The 14,085-nt window shown below is 41.8% G+C and overlaps 1 protein-coding gene across 1 annotated transcript in view; it reads left to right on the forward strand.

Annotated features, from left to right (window-relative positions):
• LOC147701524 (circularly permutated Ras protein 1-like) overlaps positions 1–14,085 on the forward strand; it is a 223,338-nt gene that overhangs the window by 165,827 nt on the left and 43,426 nt on the right. The gene's annotated exons all lie outside the window — the stretch shown is intronic.

The raw sequence follows: 14,085 nt of genomic DNA on the forward strand, positions 1-14,085 counted from the left end.
TAAATAAACTTCTTGATTCCAACCCTAAGATTTACTCTATTCTACTTCAAACCCAACTCGAAAACACACTGCCATTGCCTTCCCCTAAATAAAGTTTTAATTCTAATACTAAACCTAACCTCAAAGCTAGCCTTTAACATAACCTAAGCACAATCCTAATGCTAACACACTACCTTGCTTAACTTAAACTCAACAAGACCCTTACTACGTTCCTAATTTAATCCGCTATCCTAAATTACGCTTACATTTTAACATAACCATAATATATACTCTAATCCTGATCCTTCAAATAATCCGAAAACCATCTCTAAACCTACAATTAACATTAACAAAGATAACATGGAATTTCCTTAGTATTAATCAAAATAAAAATGATCATTTTCAATTTTCTGTATCTTAGTTTTTTTATTTTTTATTTTCTGTTTTCACTTTTCTGCATTTTACTTAAAATGTATCCCCTTGATGGTGTATTCATTTTCCACATAAAGTCGAGAAAAGTGAGGACAGAATAGACACATTCCAGAATCATTAACAGTGGATGGCATAACACAGACTGAATTACATTACAGCAACTGATTTATGCCTGTTATTTTTGTCAGTTTAAATGGTTCTCATTTGATTGCCCCTAAAGTATGAGTCTGCAGGGGCAAAGGCCAAAAATAAAACGATCATGAAACATTTTTATTATCATTTTATTTTTGTCCTGCAGGCTGGAACTGCGAGCCGAGGGAGGGGCGTGGCCAGCTGCACTGACGCTGCAGCTGCAACACCAGGGAAAAGGGGGGAGTGGTGGGCACTGCCAAGTGCCCATGAAGGTTGGCCGGCCCCAGAGGGCTGGCCAAATCGTCTTGCGTATTTAGGGGTATATCATCAAGCGGCAGTGATAATTATTGCTGACTACGCTTAGCACAAGTTTTCCCATCGCCAGCTATCGCTGGAATTGATACCCAAGCTAGCGTTGTATTAACAACGCTTAGCGCATTGGCGATGAAAATTCCAGCAATAGAGGGGAAATGGCCCAACATCGCTGGAAAACCAGTGATGTTCACTTGTAAACGGCGATAACCTTGTTGATATGACCCTGTGGTCGTATCACCATAATCCACCCCCAATGTCATGTATACATAAATCTGGATTTTAGCAGACGCTAAAATCCACCGATAAACGCCAGTTAGCACAATTTTGTTGATCGCTACGCCGGCCAGGCCATTGTATTTAATATCGCGAGGCTGCCTTTGCAATATTTATCCATTAGATTCTGTCAGGCACGCCTGCGATGCAAAGTTAGGCGTGCTGGAAACGGGCGCTAAGTCAGCAAAACACGCGCTAGCATGTCCTTGTTCAGAAAGCGATAAATTTGCGCCGCTTTTTGCCCGACAACGGACGCTAAAACAACGATAAGTTTATCACCAGTCCTTGATAATATGCCCCTTGGACTTTCTCCACCTAGCTGTGTTGTACAGCAGGGTGGAGAACCAACACAGGCTCCCAGTCTATGTCTGAGAACCAAACCAAGGCGCACAGACAAATCCCAGCACGGCTCACATGCTGGGAACAGTCCCAACATGTGAACAGAGCTGGGATTGGGACCTTGCGCAGTAGTTCCTGGACATCCGGACAGCGAGGATCATAGGGAAGGTGGCTGCTGTCAGAGCAGGTAAGTCAGAGGCGCAATTAGAGCCACATTTCGGGGGGAGCTCCGAAAAATTTCGGGGAGGGTGGGCGGAATCTATAAGCAATAGGGACAGATGTGCTGCAGGGGGTGAAACAACAACAATGCCTCATTAACAAGCAAAAGGTATTTAAAAAACCTGTGAAGTACTCAGGTGCGGCTGTGTGTGTGCCCGGGAAGCAGTCTCACACAATGGGGGGCTGAAGCCCTTTGAGCCCAATGGGCATTGCGCCCCTGAGGTAAGTGCATCTTTCTTTCTTTATTTTCTAATTCTTTTTCCTTTTTTGTGCTCCTCCCACCCCATCACTTTGCAATACGAGTGGCCACTCCTGACAGTCTGGGTTGGTCCTACTGCGACTCAGTTCCCAAACAGGGAGGGGGAAGTTTCCTCTTTTGCCTTCCTTATCTACTCCTGATAGCCTTATATGTGGTTCAAAACACATTTTCAATATTAAAACATTCTCATAAACTTTAGATTTTAGTTTTTTTGTTCGGGTACTGTAAGGCTTTTTTAAAGTTTCTCTACATCAATAGATTCCCATCATTTTTTAAAAACACTTTGAAGTTCCAGAAAACAAACTTATTTAACTTGTAGATAAACCCATACACATGTATAATCTCCTTAGTGAAATTAAGGACCACATCTATATGTTGGCGGTATGTTTACTCCATCGCAACAGCGACAGAGTATACATACCTCCAACATGAAGGCCTGTCCGATTTAAATGTAGACATACCTTCAGTTTTGCTACGGCAAAGATTACTCCATCGGAGAAATGCCTACATGTAGCCATTTCTTTTTACTGTCTGTCACCGTCAAGGTTTGGGACTGTAAAAGTCAAAAATGAAATTCCCTTTTGGCAAGTGAACATTAATACAAAAGTACTTACAGACAATAAACTAACTAGTACATAGGCATAACATAGAAGCAATGAAAAAATGGAAATCCAAAAACGTGAAAACACTATAATACGATCAAAGCATTAAAACAATTTATTGACATACATTCTATTAATTAAAAATCGGGAAACAAACACAGGACGTAACAATAATAAATAAAAACATTCCAATAAAAAAGGAGTTACAGGAAAAAGGACTAAATTCAAACACCAAAATTATTTCGAATTTTCCTTAGTTATATGATCCACATTCACTCCTTAGGCATCGCGCGTTTCGGCGGTATGAGCAAAGTATGACCGCCTTCATCAGGATATATGTATATTTGTTTCCCAACAATTCTGTGAATTTAAATGAGATTGGTCTAAATTATAACAGGCCACAAATCCAATTTAATTTCATAGATACACTAATTTTAAAAAACAAAAATGAAATGTCCTACTCTATATTTGAACACCCACTATAGCATTGCTTCCAACATTATACAGCACATGAAAACACAACACATGACATTGCACAATTTAGCAGACATTTGACGGCATTAATATCATGATAAAACAGTAGGTCACCAGATTTAAGCAACACCTTAATTTTACATTTCATCGTATTTATATACACACATATTAGACGGCAGATATTTTCAATCTATCTTACCACATTTGAATAAAATATTCACAGGGGGTTCGCACCTCAATGCATCTTCACTATATTATAGACATGAACATGATAAGGTAGTAGGTCACCAGATTTGAACAACTCCTTACATTTCATTGTATGTATACATATATTGAATGCATAAACAAAAGAGGAGGGTGAAGGGGGTTAAACCAGACCGGGTCGTCCTCCAGTCTGTGTACGAAATACAGGAACCCTATGTCAAGGGTCCAGAGACCTGGTAGGTGTTTGTATGGTCACTGCTTATTAAGTCAGTGTGTACCAAAGATGTGTAAAAAAGAAAAATTTCTTTTTAGAGTCCCCTCACTCACCGGGGTTGCCCCACGGTGACATGCTTCATCATTGGGGCCATCCCAGTTCTCTACGAAAAGGGGCGTGCTGCGACAAGGCGACTACGCAGGAGCACTAGTTTTGTGAGATGACTATGTGTGGTGCATGTGTAATGATGATGGAGTGGGTGTGGAATTAAAATATACCGTGCTAGTGGGCCTCAACAATTTATTTCGCTCCTAGTGTGGTATAAAAAATTAAAAAGGGGTAACACTGTCTTCTAACTTTTACTGAGTTAGATCAGTGTCAAAGGTCAACATGTTTCAAGCTCCCCTAAGCTTTTCTTCAGGACCATACAGGGTCCAGCCCTGTATTGCCACTCCTGTTTTTCAAATGAAAAGTATTGCTAAAAATACTTATTTACAATGAACGCTGTTGTCAATAAACATGCGTGTTGTTATACATACGTTTTGTATTTCACTTCGATTTCTGTAAAATAGAATAACAGTTGTTATTTGATGGACAACCCCTTCCAAGAAGGGGAACAACTCACATGCATCTCATTCTAGCTAGGGCGTGAGTGTGCCCTTGACATCATATTGATGCGTGCTGGTTGTCATACCGGTGTAGAGAAATAAATCACTGTGAATAAAGTGGTTTAGTGGTTTCACACATAAAACACATAGACTAAAGGTGACTATTGACAAAACACACACAACATATACACACGAAAATAATATGGCAGATGGTTATATTTACATAAATGAGTATAGAATTACACCCCATGGTCTTAGGCAAGGGCAGGAACGCCTCGTGGAAACATTGCTGAAAAGGATTGTCAAAGTTTAGAGTTAGAAGGCCCTTTCCCTAGTTGCCACTCGAAAATGCCGGTTTCCTTGCAGTCTATCGCAACTAATACACTTACTTCCTATCGGCAGACCCGCTCGGTACTACCTGGTGTCTCCTCGCCGGACCGCATACTGATTTGAACTCGGGCTCGCGGTGTATTTAAACGCGCGTGCTTCCGGGTTGCCGGGAGACTAGAGCGCTCACCTTGGGCGGCCATTTTGATGGTATGTAATCGCGGTTGGCGCAAATGTTACCAAAAGGACGAGATTTCTACCGAATAAGGCTGGGTTGCAGGATAAGGAATATTTTACAGTGATACTGTTGACTGGGGCGTTTTAAAACACTAATTTAGAACACAGGTATTTTATTTCGGTTGGATGAAGTTTTTCACAAAGGGCTAGGCTTTTTTCATAAAAAACGGGTTTTGTTTACATTTGAAAGTGGGAAGGTTGGTAACTATCTTTTCAGGGAAGTCTGTGCCTGATCTTTATTAAAAAGTGTTCAAGGTGATGGGTTATGTTCTCAAGTAGATGGAAGTTCTAATGGGAGGTATTACCATGATATTACAGTAGGTGTGGTTATACCATCCCAAATTTATTCAGAAAGGAAGGGTGGTCTATGGGCGGAAGGCTCCCCATGGGATTTCATCATTAAGTCCCTGGGTGTCCGTATGTAGGCGAAACACCCATCTTTGTTCTTTTTCGTGGAGGACTCGTTCCTGATTGTCTTTATTCCTCACTGTTTCAATGACCACCCACGTTAGATCATTTGGGGTGTGGTTGTGTTCAATGAAGTGGGTGGTCATTCTTGTTGTGGCTCGCTTGCACCGGATGTTGCTTCTGTGCTCTACAATGCGAGTACTGACCTTCCTAGTGGTCATTCCTACATAGTGAAGGTTGCACGTGCAGGTTATTAAGTATACAACCCCACTTGTATTGCAATTTGAAAATCCCTTTAGTTCCCATTTCGTAGTGTTGTTAAAGATTACGCTCTTGGTTGGGGAAGTCAAATGACAAACACTGCAATTGTTGCATGGAAAATGCCCATCAGGTAGTGGTTGGGATCTCACTGTTTGGGTTATGGGTGTTGGACGGGTATGCACCAAATAATCCTTCAGATTTTTACCCCGCCTATGACTGAACATGGGAGTGGGTATGTGAAGGCCACCGCTGTTAAGTATTGGCCAATGTTTTCTGATTATTTTGGACACACTATCAGAAACTTGATTGTACGTGGTGATACAAATTGGTTTTTTGTCCTCAGGTTGCGTTCTCTCTTTTGGTTCCAGTAGTGCTTCCCTGTTGTTGTTTGCTGCCCGTTTTTTAGCCTCTTTGATTAGTTTTTCTGGATATTTTCTGTATCTCAGCTTGTTGCTTAAGTCTTCCGCTTGGGTTAGGTAGTCAGATTTTTTGCTACAGTTCCTGCGCAAACGAAGGAATTGTCCAAATGGCAGGTTTTGTTTGAGATGGCGAGGGTGGAAACTGTCAAAAGTTAAGAGGCAGTTCCTTGCTGTCTCTTTAAAATGGGTTGTAGTCACCAGTCTGCCTGACTCAGCATGGATGTTTAGATCTAGAAAAACTAGATCGGTCTTGCTAATTGAGCAGGTAAACTTGAGGAAGGGATCCTGTGTATTAAGCCAGGAGAGAAAGGTCTGCGCTTCTTCTTCTGTGCCTTGCCATATCAACAGAATATCGTCGATATAGCGTTTCCAATGTAGGATCTGGTGTCTGTGTGGGTTCCTTTCATTCAGTATCTTGTTTTTCTCCAGTTGATGGACGTACAACCCGGCTATGCTCGGCGCAAAAGTACTGCCCATACTGGTCCCATGCTGTTGTTTATAAAGGGTAGATTCGAAGCGGAAAAAGTTTTCACACAGTGCTAGTTGGCAACATTCGAGTACTACATGGCGAGGAGTATGGAATTCCCATTCACTTTCGTATAATACTTCCTCTAGAATCTGTAAAGTCTCTCTGTGTGGCAAGCTGGTATATAGACTTTCGACATCCAGACTTATCAGAAGGCTGGATGTCGCGTCAAAGGTTAAGTCTTGTAACAGGCACAGTACGTCCTTGGTATCCCTCAAATATGTGTCTGTTTTTTGCACAAGAGGTCTGAGAAAAGCATCTGCGAATTGTGAAAGAGGCTCTAGAATTGAGCCTATCCCCGAGACTATGGGCCTCCCTGGTGGGTTCTCCAATCTCTTGTGTATTTTGGGGATAGTATAGAAGTATGGTATTGTTGGTTTTTTGTTTGTTAAGAATTCAATTTCTTTTTTACTTAGCCAATCATTGGCTTGACATTCCTCTGTCAGGTATGCAATTGAGATTCTTAGACGTTCTGTTGGGTCTTCGTCCAGTTTGGCGTAGTTTCTTGTGTCCCCTAGTAAACGGAGACATTCATTCCTGTAATCCGTGGTGTTTTGTAATACAATTGCCCCGCCTTTGTCGGCTGGTTTTATGGTAATTTGGTTGTTTTTTGACAGTTCCTGTAGCGCGGATTGTTCAGCTTTGCTGGTGTTATGAAATACCTTTATAGCTCGCGGGTCTAACTCCTGAACTTCTCTCATGACCGCTTTTTCAAAAGTTAATACCTCCACAGGTAGGTTGTGTGATGGAGGGACAAAGTTTGATTTTTTATGTAAACCTGTGTCACTCTTTGTTTGTTCTGTTGGGTCTTTGTCTTGAAAGAAAACCTGTAATTTGATCTTCCTCAGGAATTCTTTCAATTCACAGCATAGTTTGAACTTGTCTGTGGTTGGGGTGGGAACAAATCCTAAGCCTTTATTAAGCACTTGGATCTGCATAGCCGTGAGGCATAGTGAGGATAGATTTACTACTAAATCGAGCACCACGGATTACAGGAATGAATGTCTCCGTTTCACAATTCGCAGATGCTTTTCTCAGACCTCTTGTGCAAAAAACAGACACATATTTGAGGGATACCAAGGACGTACTGTGCCTGTTACAAGACTTAACCTTTGACGCGACATCCAGCCTTCTGATAAGTCTGGATGTCGAAAGTCTATATACCAGCTTGCCACACAGAGAGACTTTACAGATTCTAGAGGAAGTATTATACGAAAGTGAATGGGAATTCCATACTCCTCGCCATGTAGTACTCGAATGTTGCCAACTAGCACTGTGTGAAAACTTTTTCCGCTTCGAATCTACCCTTTATAAACAACAGCATGGGACCAGTATGGGCAGTACTTTTGCGCCGAGCATAGCCGGGTTGTACGTCCATCAACTGGAGAAAAACAAGATACTGAATGAAAGGAACCCACACAGACACCAGATCCTACATTGGAAACGCTATATCGACGATATTCTGTTGATATGGCAAGGCACAGAAGAAGAAGCGCAGACCTTTCTCTCCTGGCTTAATACACAGGATCCCTTCCTCAAGTTTACCTGCTCAATTAGCAAGACCGATCTAGTTTTTCTAGATCTAAACATCCATGCTGAGTCAGGCAGACTGGTGACTACAACCCATTTTAAAGAGACAGCAAGGAACTGCCTCTTAACTTTTGACAGTTTCCACCCTCGCCATCTCAAACAAAACCTGCCATTTGGACAATTCCTTCGTTTGCGCAGGAACTGTAGCAAAAAATCTGACTACCTAACCCAAGCGGAAGACTTAAGCAACAAGCTGAGATACAGAAAATATCCAGAAAAACTAATCAAAGAGGCTAAAAAACGGGCAGCAAACAACAACAGGGAAGCACTACTGGAACCAAAAGAGAGAACGCAACCTGAGGACAAAAAACCAATTTGTATCACCACGTACAATCAAGTTTCTGATAGTGTGTCCAAAATAATCAGAAAACATTGGCCAATACTTAACAGCGGTGGCCTTCACATACCCACTCCCATGTTCAGTCATAGGCGGGGTAAAAATCTGAAGGATTATTTGGTGCATACCCGTCCAACACCCATAACCCAAACAGTGAGATCCCAACCACTACCTGATGGGCATTTTCCATGCAACAATTGCAGTGTTTGTCATTTGACTTCCCCAACCAAGAGCGTAATCTTTAACAACACTACGAAATGGGAACTAAAGGGATTTTCAAATTGCAATACAAGTGGGGTTGTATACTTAATAACCTGCACGTGCAACCTTCACTATGTAGGAATGACCACTAGGAAGGTCAGTACTCGCATTGTAGAGCACAGAAGCAACATCCGGTGCAAGCGAATGACCACCCACTTCATTGAACACAACCACACCCCAAATGATCTAACGTGGGTGGTCATTGAAACAGTGAGGAATAAAGACAATCAGGAACGAGTCCTCCACGAAAAAGAACAAAGATGGGTGTTTCGCCTACATACGGACACCCAGGGACCTAATGATGAAATCCCATGGGGAGCCTTCCGCCCATAGACCACCCTTCCTTTCTGAATAAATTTGGGATGGTATAACCACACCTACTGTAATATCATGGTAATACCTCCCATTAGAACTTCCATCTACTTGAGAACATAACCCATCACCTTGAACACTTTTTAATAAAGATCAGGCACAGACTTCCCTGAAAAGATAGTTACCAACCTTCCCACTTTCAAATGTAAACAAAACCCGTTTTTTATGAAAAAAGCCTAGCCCTTTGTGAAAAACTTCATCCAACCGAAATAAAATACCTGTGTTCTAAATTAGTGTTTTAAAACGCCCCAGTCAACAGTATCACTGTAAAATATTCCTTATCCTGCAACCCAGCCTTATTCGGTAGAAATCTCGTCCTTTTGGTAACATTCGCGCCAACCGCGATTACATACCATCAAAATGGCCGCCCAAGGTGAGCGCTCTAGTCTCCCGGCAACCCGGAAGCACGCGCGTTTAAATACACCGCGAGCCCGAGTTCAAATCAGTATGCGGTCCGGCGAGGAGACACCAGGTAGTACCGAGCGGGTCTGCCGATAGGAAGTAAGTGTATTAGTTGCGATAGACTGCAAGGAAACCGGCATTTTCGAGTGGCAACTAGGGAAAGGGCCTTCTAACTCTAAACTTTGACAATCCTTTTCAGCAATGTTTCCACGAGGCGTTCCTGCCCTTGCCTAAGACCATGGGGTGTAATTCTATACTCATTTATGTAAATATAACCATCTGCCATATTATTTTCGTGTGTATATGTTGTGTGTGTTTTGTCAATAGTCACCTTTAGTCTATGTGTTTTATGTGTGAAACCACTAAACCACTTTATTCACAGTGATTTATTTCTCTACACCGGTATGACAACCAGCACGCATCAATATGATGTCAAGGGCACACTCACGCCCTAGCTAGAATGAGATGCATGTGAGTTGTTCCCCTTCTTGGAAGGGGTTGTCCATCAAATAACAACTGTTATTCTATTTTACAGAAATCGAAGTGAAATACAAAACGTATGTATAACAACACGCATGTTTATTGACAACAGCGTTCATTGTAAATAAGTATTTTTAGCAATACTTTTCATTTGAAAAACAGGAGTGGCAATACAGGGCTGGACCCTGTATGGTCCTGAAGAAAAGCTTAGGGGAGCTTGAAACATGTTGACCTTTGACACTGATCTAACTCAGTAAAAGTTAGAAGACAGTGTTACCCCTTTTTAATTTTTTATACCACACTAGGAGCGAAATAAATTGTTGAGGCCCACTAGCACGGTATATTTTAATTCCACACCCACTCCATCATCATTACACATGCACCACACATAGTCATCTCACAAAACTAGTGCTCCTGCGTAGTCGCCTTGTCGCAGCACGCCCCTTTTCGTAGAGAACTGGGATGGCCCCAATGATGAAGCATGTCACCGTGGGGCAACCCCGGTGAGTGAGGGGACTCTAAAAAGAAATTTTTCTTTTTTACACATCTTTGGTACACACTGACTTAATAAGCAGTGACCATACAAACACCTACCAGGTCTCTGGACCCTTGACATAGGGTTCCTGTATTTCGTACATATATTGAATGGCAGATATCTTCAACCCATCCTAACACATTTGGATAGAATATTCGCAGGGGGTTCACACCTCAATGCATCTACACTTTATTATAACCGATTTCCTAAACCATCTTACGGCATTCGGATCAAGTTTAAGAAAAATAAGTCATACACATACATTTCTAATCAAGCAAGTTTGAGGTGGCAATAGTGTGGAGCATAATACATCACCTACCTCAGGGATATAATGTTTCAGGCAGTTTATATTATAAGGGGTATATGTCCTCCTTATCCTTTTCTTAGGGTATTCGGCCAGCGAATTATCCTAGAGTTCTCCTAAACATGAAGATGAGTATGAATTTATTTATTTGTGTAAAAATAGATTTTAAACGAGATACACTGAAGTTGATATGATTTGAGACTACAACGAGACAGGTGTACTTCTCGTTATCTGTTTTCACCCATTCATAAGGAACAAATCTAAACTAATAAGCACTTATACCTTGTTTATATATGTTAAAGTTTTATACCATCATATAATGCACTTATAAAAAACTCTTAACCTATCCTATAAATAGTTATGAGCATCCACATGATTACTAATTGGCCTTATTTCTACAAATGTGTTACGACGAAATTCCATTTAATTTAGATTCACATTCAGTGCAACTTACTGATATAAAAATGTAGTTGCTGATATAAATTCAGTTCAATTTTTCGAAATATGTCAAGCGCTATAGCTGTGAGCTGTAAATAAATAGACAGAATGAGAATGCCATTAGTTACCCTAGCTAGTTCCAAAATGACGAACATTTATTAGTCATGACACTCACTAAGTGCAACTTACTGATAAGAAGATAATGTTGCTGTTATAAGATTCCGTTTTTCTAATTCCAACCAGCACTATGGCTGAGGACTGTAAATAAACAAAAAGAGACAAAAAGAGCGAATTTGCCATGAATGCATATTGCAAGTGTAATTCCAACTTGCGTTTTCGAATCTTTAAAGTGCATAGATATACTTACACAAAATAGAAAGGTGTAAGCCACGAACGTGGTACAATCTTAAATAGTTTAAAACTTATTGTCTGTAAGTACTTTTGTATTAATGTTCACTTGCCCAAAGGGAATTTCATTTTTGACTTGTGTCTATTGTGGTACCCTATCCCTTTGGTTGAGGGGTCCCTCTCTCTTTTATTAGAGATTGGGACTGTAAAAGCCAAATCAGTGGGTGACGACTCGCAAGGCGGGAGGAGCATTACTTTTCAAAAAGAAAACCTGTTTTGGGATTTTCTTTTTGAAAATAAAAAAAAAAGAACACTATTTGGTTCAGGGTTGTGTCATTCTGACGCAACTCTGCAACAAACAGCGGATTACATTGACAGGAACCACTGTGATGGCGGATCCTACCAATGCTTTAATAATGATGACCGCCAGCTTGGCAGTCAATTATAAATTCGGCGGTCGGGTCCCCCACCAGGGCGATGGAAGTATTTACGCTGTTGCCCTGGTGGAACTACGGCAGACCGCCAAAATATGTATTAGTATGCATCGTTCACTCACTTACCTTTGCTGCTACAATCCCATGACCGAGGGCACTTAGTACTACCTGCATTATTCATACCATGCTTGCATTAGTATATCTTCGTGATTCTGCACAGGGTGGTTCCATTTTCTTGATGTACTTCCGGTTTTCGGGAAAACTCAATCATCTTTCTTTGCAGGTGTAATCAATTCCATTCCACCACATGCACACATATCTTTAGTGAGTTTACTTCTTTTATTACTGGTTTTCTGCTAGTCCCTTCTTTTTTTACTTGTAACCTGTGGTATGGGTTCATGGGCCTGCATAATAACCACTGAAACACTGCTTCGTGTTAAATGTTGTCTGAGCCCTTGCACTCGGGGAATCTTTAATAATATAAATCCGGATGTTGTAACTCATATTTAGGAGCCTGCAAGTCCAGCCAGAGCTTTGATTACATTCTGAAAAACTCAGTGGCGGATGAGATCCTGAAATTTAGCTTTCAGAAAGTCTTTTCTTGGTATGTACCCTCTCGTAAACTAGGATCAAGCACTGCCAAATTGGTGGTAGTTCCCAAAATAAAAAGAACTAGATAGGGAGGGAGAAGCTTTCTTTCTTAGCATGTCGACTCTGGAACACCGTGCCCCTTGTGGAGTTCTATGGCTTTGTCTCTCAGGTGATGGTGTGAACGTAGATCCACAGAAGGCGAAGGACATTCGGGAGGTGAAAGCATCCTCCTCTTTGATGGAGATCCAGAGCTTTATAGGAATGGCCACGTATTGTGGTCAGTTCATATCCTGACTGGCCACTATGAAGTCTCACAAAGAAGGAGTACCGTGACCGTGGGAGATGCTCAGAAGGTGGTGTTCCAGTAGGTGAAAGTGACATTACTCAGTGTCACTGAAGTGAGATATTTTGATCCTCCAAAGTCCACACACCTGGTGGCCAATGCCAGACCAGTAGTGGAAGCTGTTCTGCTACAAAAAGTGAGTGAAGATACATGGGGTACTATAGCATTTAGGCGCCACGCCTTGACTGAGATAGAGCAACGTTAGTCACAAATTGAAAGAGAGGTGCTGGCCATCAGGTGGGCATGCCAGCATTTTCACCACCTTATGTGGGGGGATACGCCACTAGTTCCTCTGTTCATGGGGATGTCTTAGCTGGCTCCCTAGAACTGAAAAGTGGGTCCTGCAGTTGCAGAAAAACCTTTTCACAATTAAGTACCAGCCAGAGTGCAACAAGCCAGTAGATTTAATTGTTAGGCACCCGAGGTCCAGGGTAGCAAACCCAACTGAAGATGCAAAAGAACATATTTTAACAGCGGCTCCACAAATAAAATAGTCTGAGAGAGGACCCCTAGTTAATTTTAGTTTATCTTTTTAGACCAATCTACCAGCCGCGGCCCGTGGAGGGTGTTTCGGTGGGGCAGAGAAGCGGGGTGGGGGTTGCTACAAACCGGAGTATGGATAATTGAAGGTAAGAAAACAATTTAATTAATTAAACAAATTTCGTAGCGCACCCTGCATCACATTTTGCGATGCAGGGCGCGCTACGAAATTTGTCCTCCCCCCTCCCGCCCGCTTCTCCGCCCCACCGAAACTCCCTCCACGGGCTGTGGCTGCAATCTACAAAATTCTTAAAATCCATAGACAGATTGGTTGGCTAGACAATTGTCTAAACAGGCGACAAAAAAATCTTTGGCAATGTGCCCTGTGTGGGGCCCGTTGGGCATTGCAGCACCAGCCCAACGAGGAGCAGAGCCCGATGATGAAGCATGCACCATTGGTGGGCGAGGGCTTGGGCTCCTAAAAGCAGGTGCTCCTTGGTGATCTGCAGGGCCCAGACCCTTACAGTGGGTTTTGGAAGTCTTCTTGAATTGAACCTCACACTGATACATAGATATAGCCTTTAATTATAGCCTTACTTCATGCCTGGTGTCAGGATGTTGGTATGTGTGATGGCGTGTGTGCTAGGTTAACGGAGGCACACTACCATAATTAAGAGCAGAATGTGAGATTTCTGATTAAGCTCTGTTAGGTAAACTCACAACATGCACCCTGGGGCACTGGTGTTATGCAGCTGTCAGTAAAAAGCGAAGGGAAATGTGCAGAACCTGTTAGCAAAAATGAATAAAATAAATGTTCAACAAAAACGAAAGTATACCAGAAATTTAAAGCAGTTTGTGTATAACCCAGATAACGTCTCCCAAAAACAGTGGCTGTGACTGAGCCTATCCTTAAAGTGTCTTATGGAGGCAGTTTGGTCAAAA

This window comes from Lissotriton vulgaris, chromosome 7 (genome assembly GCF_964263255.1).
Source record: "Lissotriton vulgaris chromosome 7, aLisVul1.2, whole genome shotgun sequence".
NCBI classification, from domain to species: Eukaryota; Metazoa; Chordata; class Amphibia; order Caudata; family Salamandridae; genus Lissotriton; species Lissotriton vulgaris.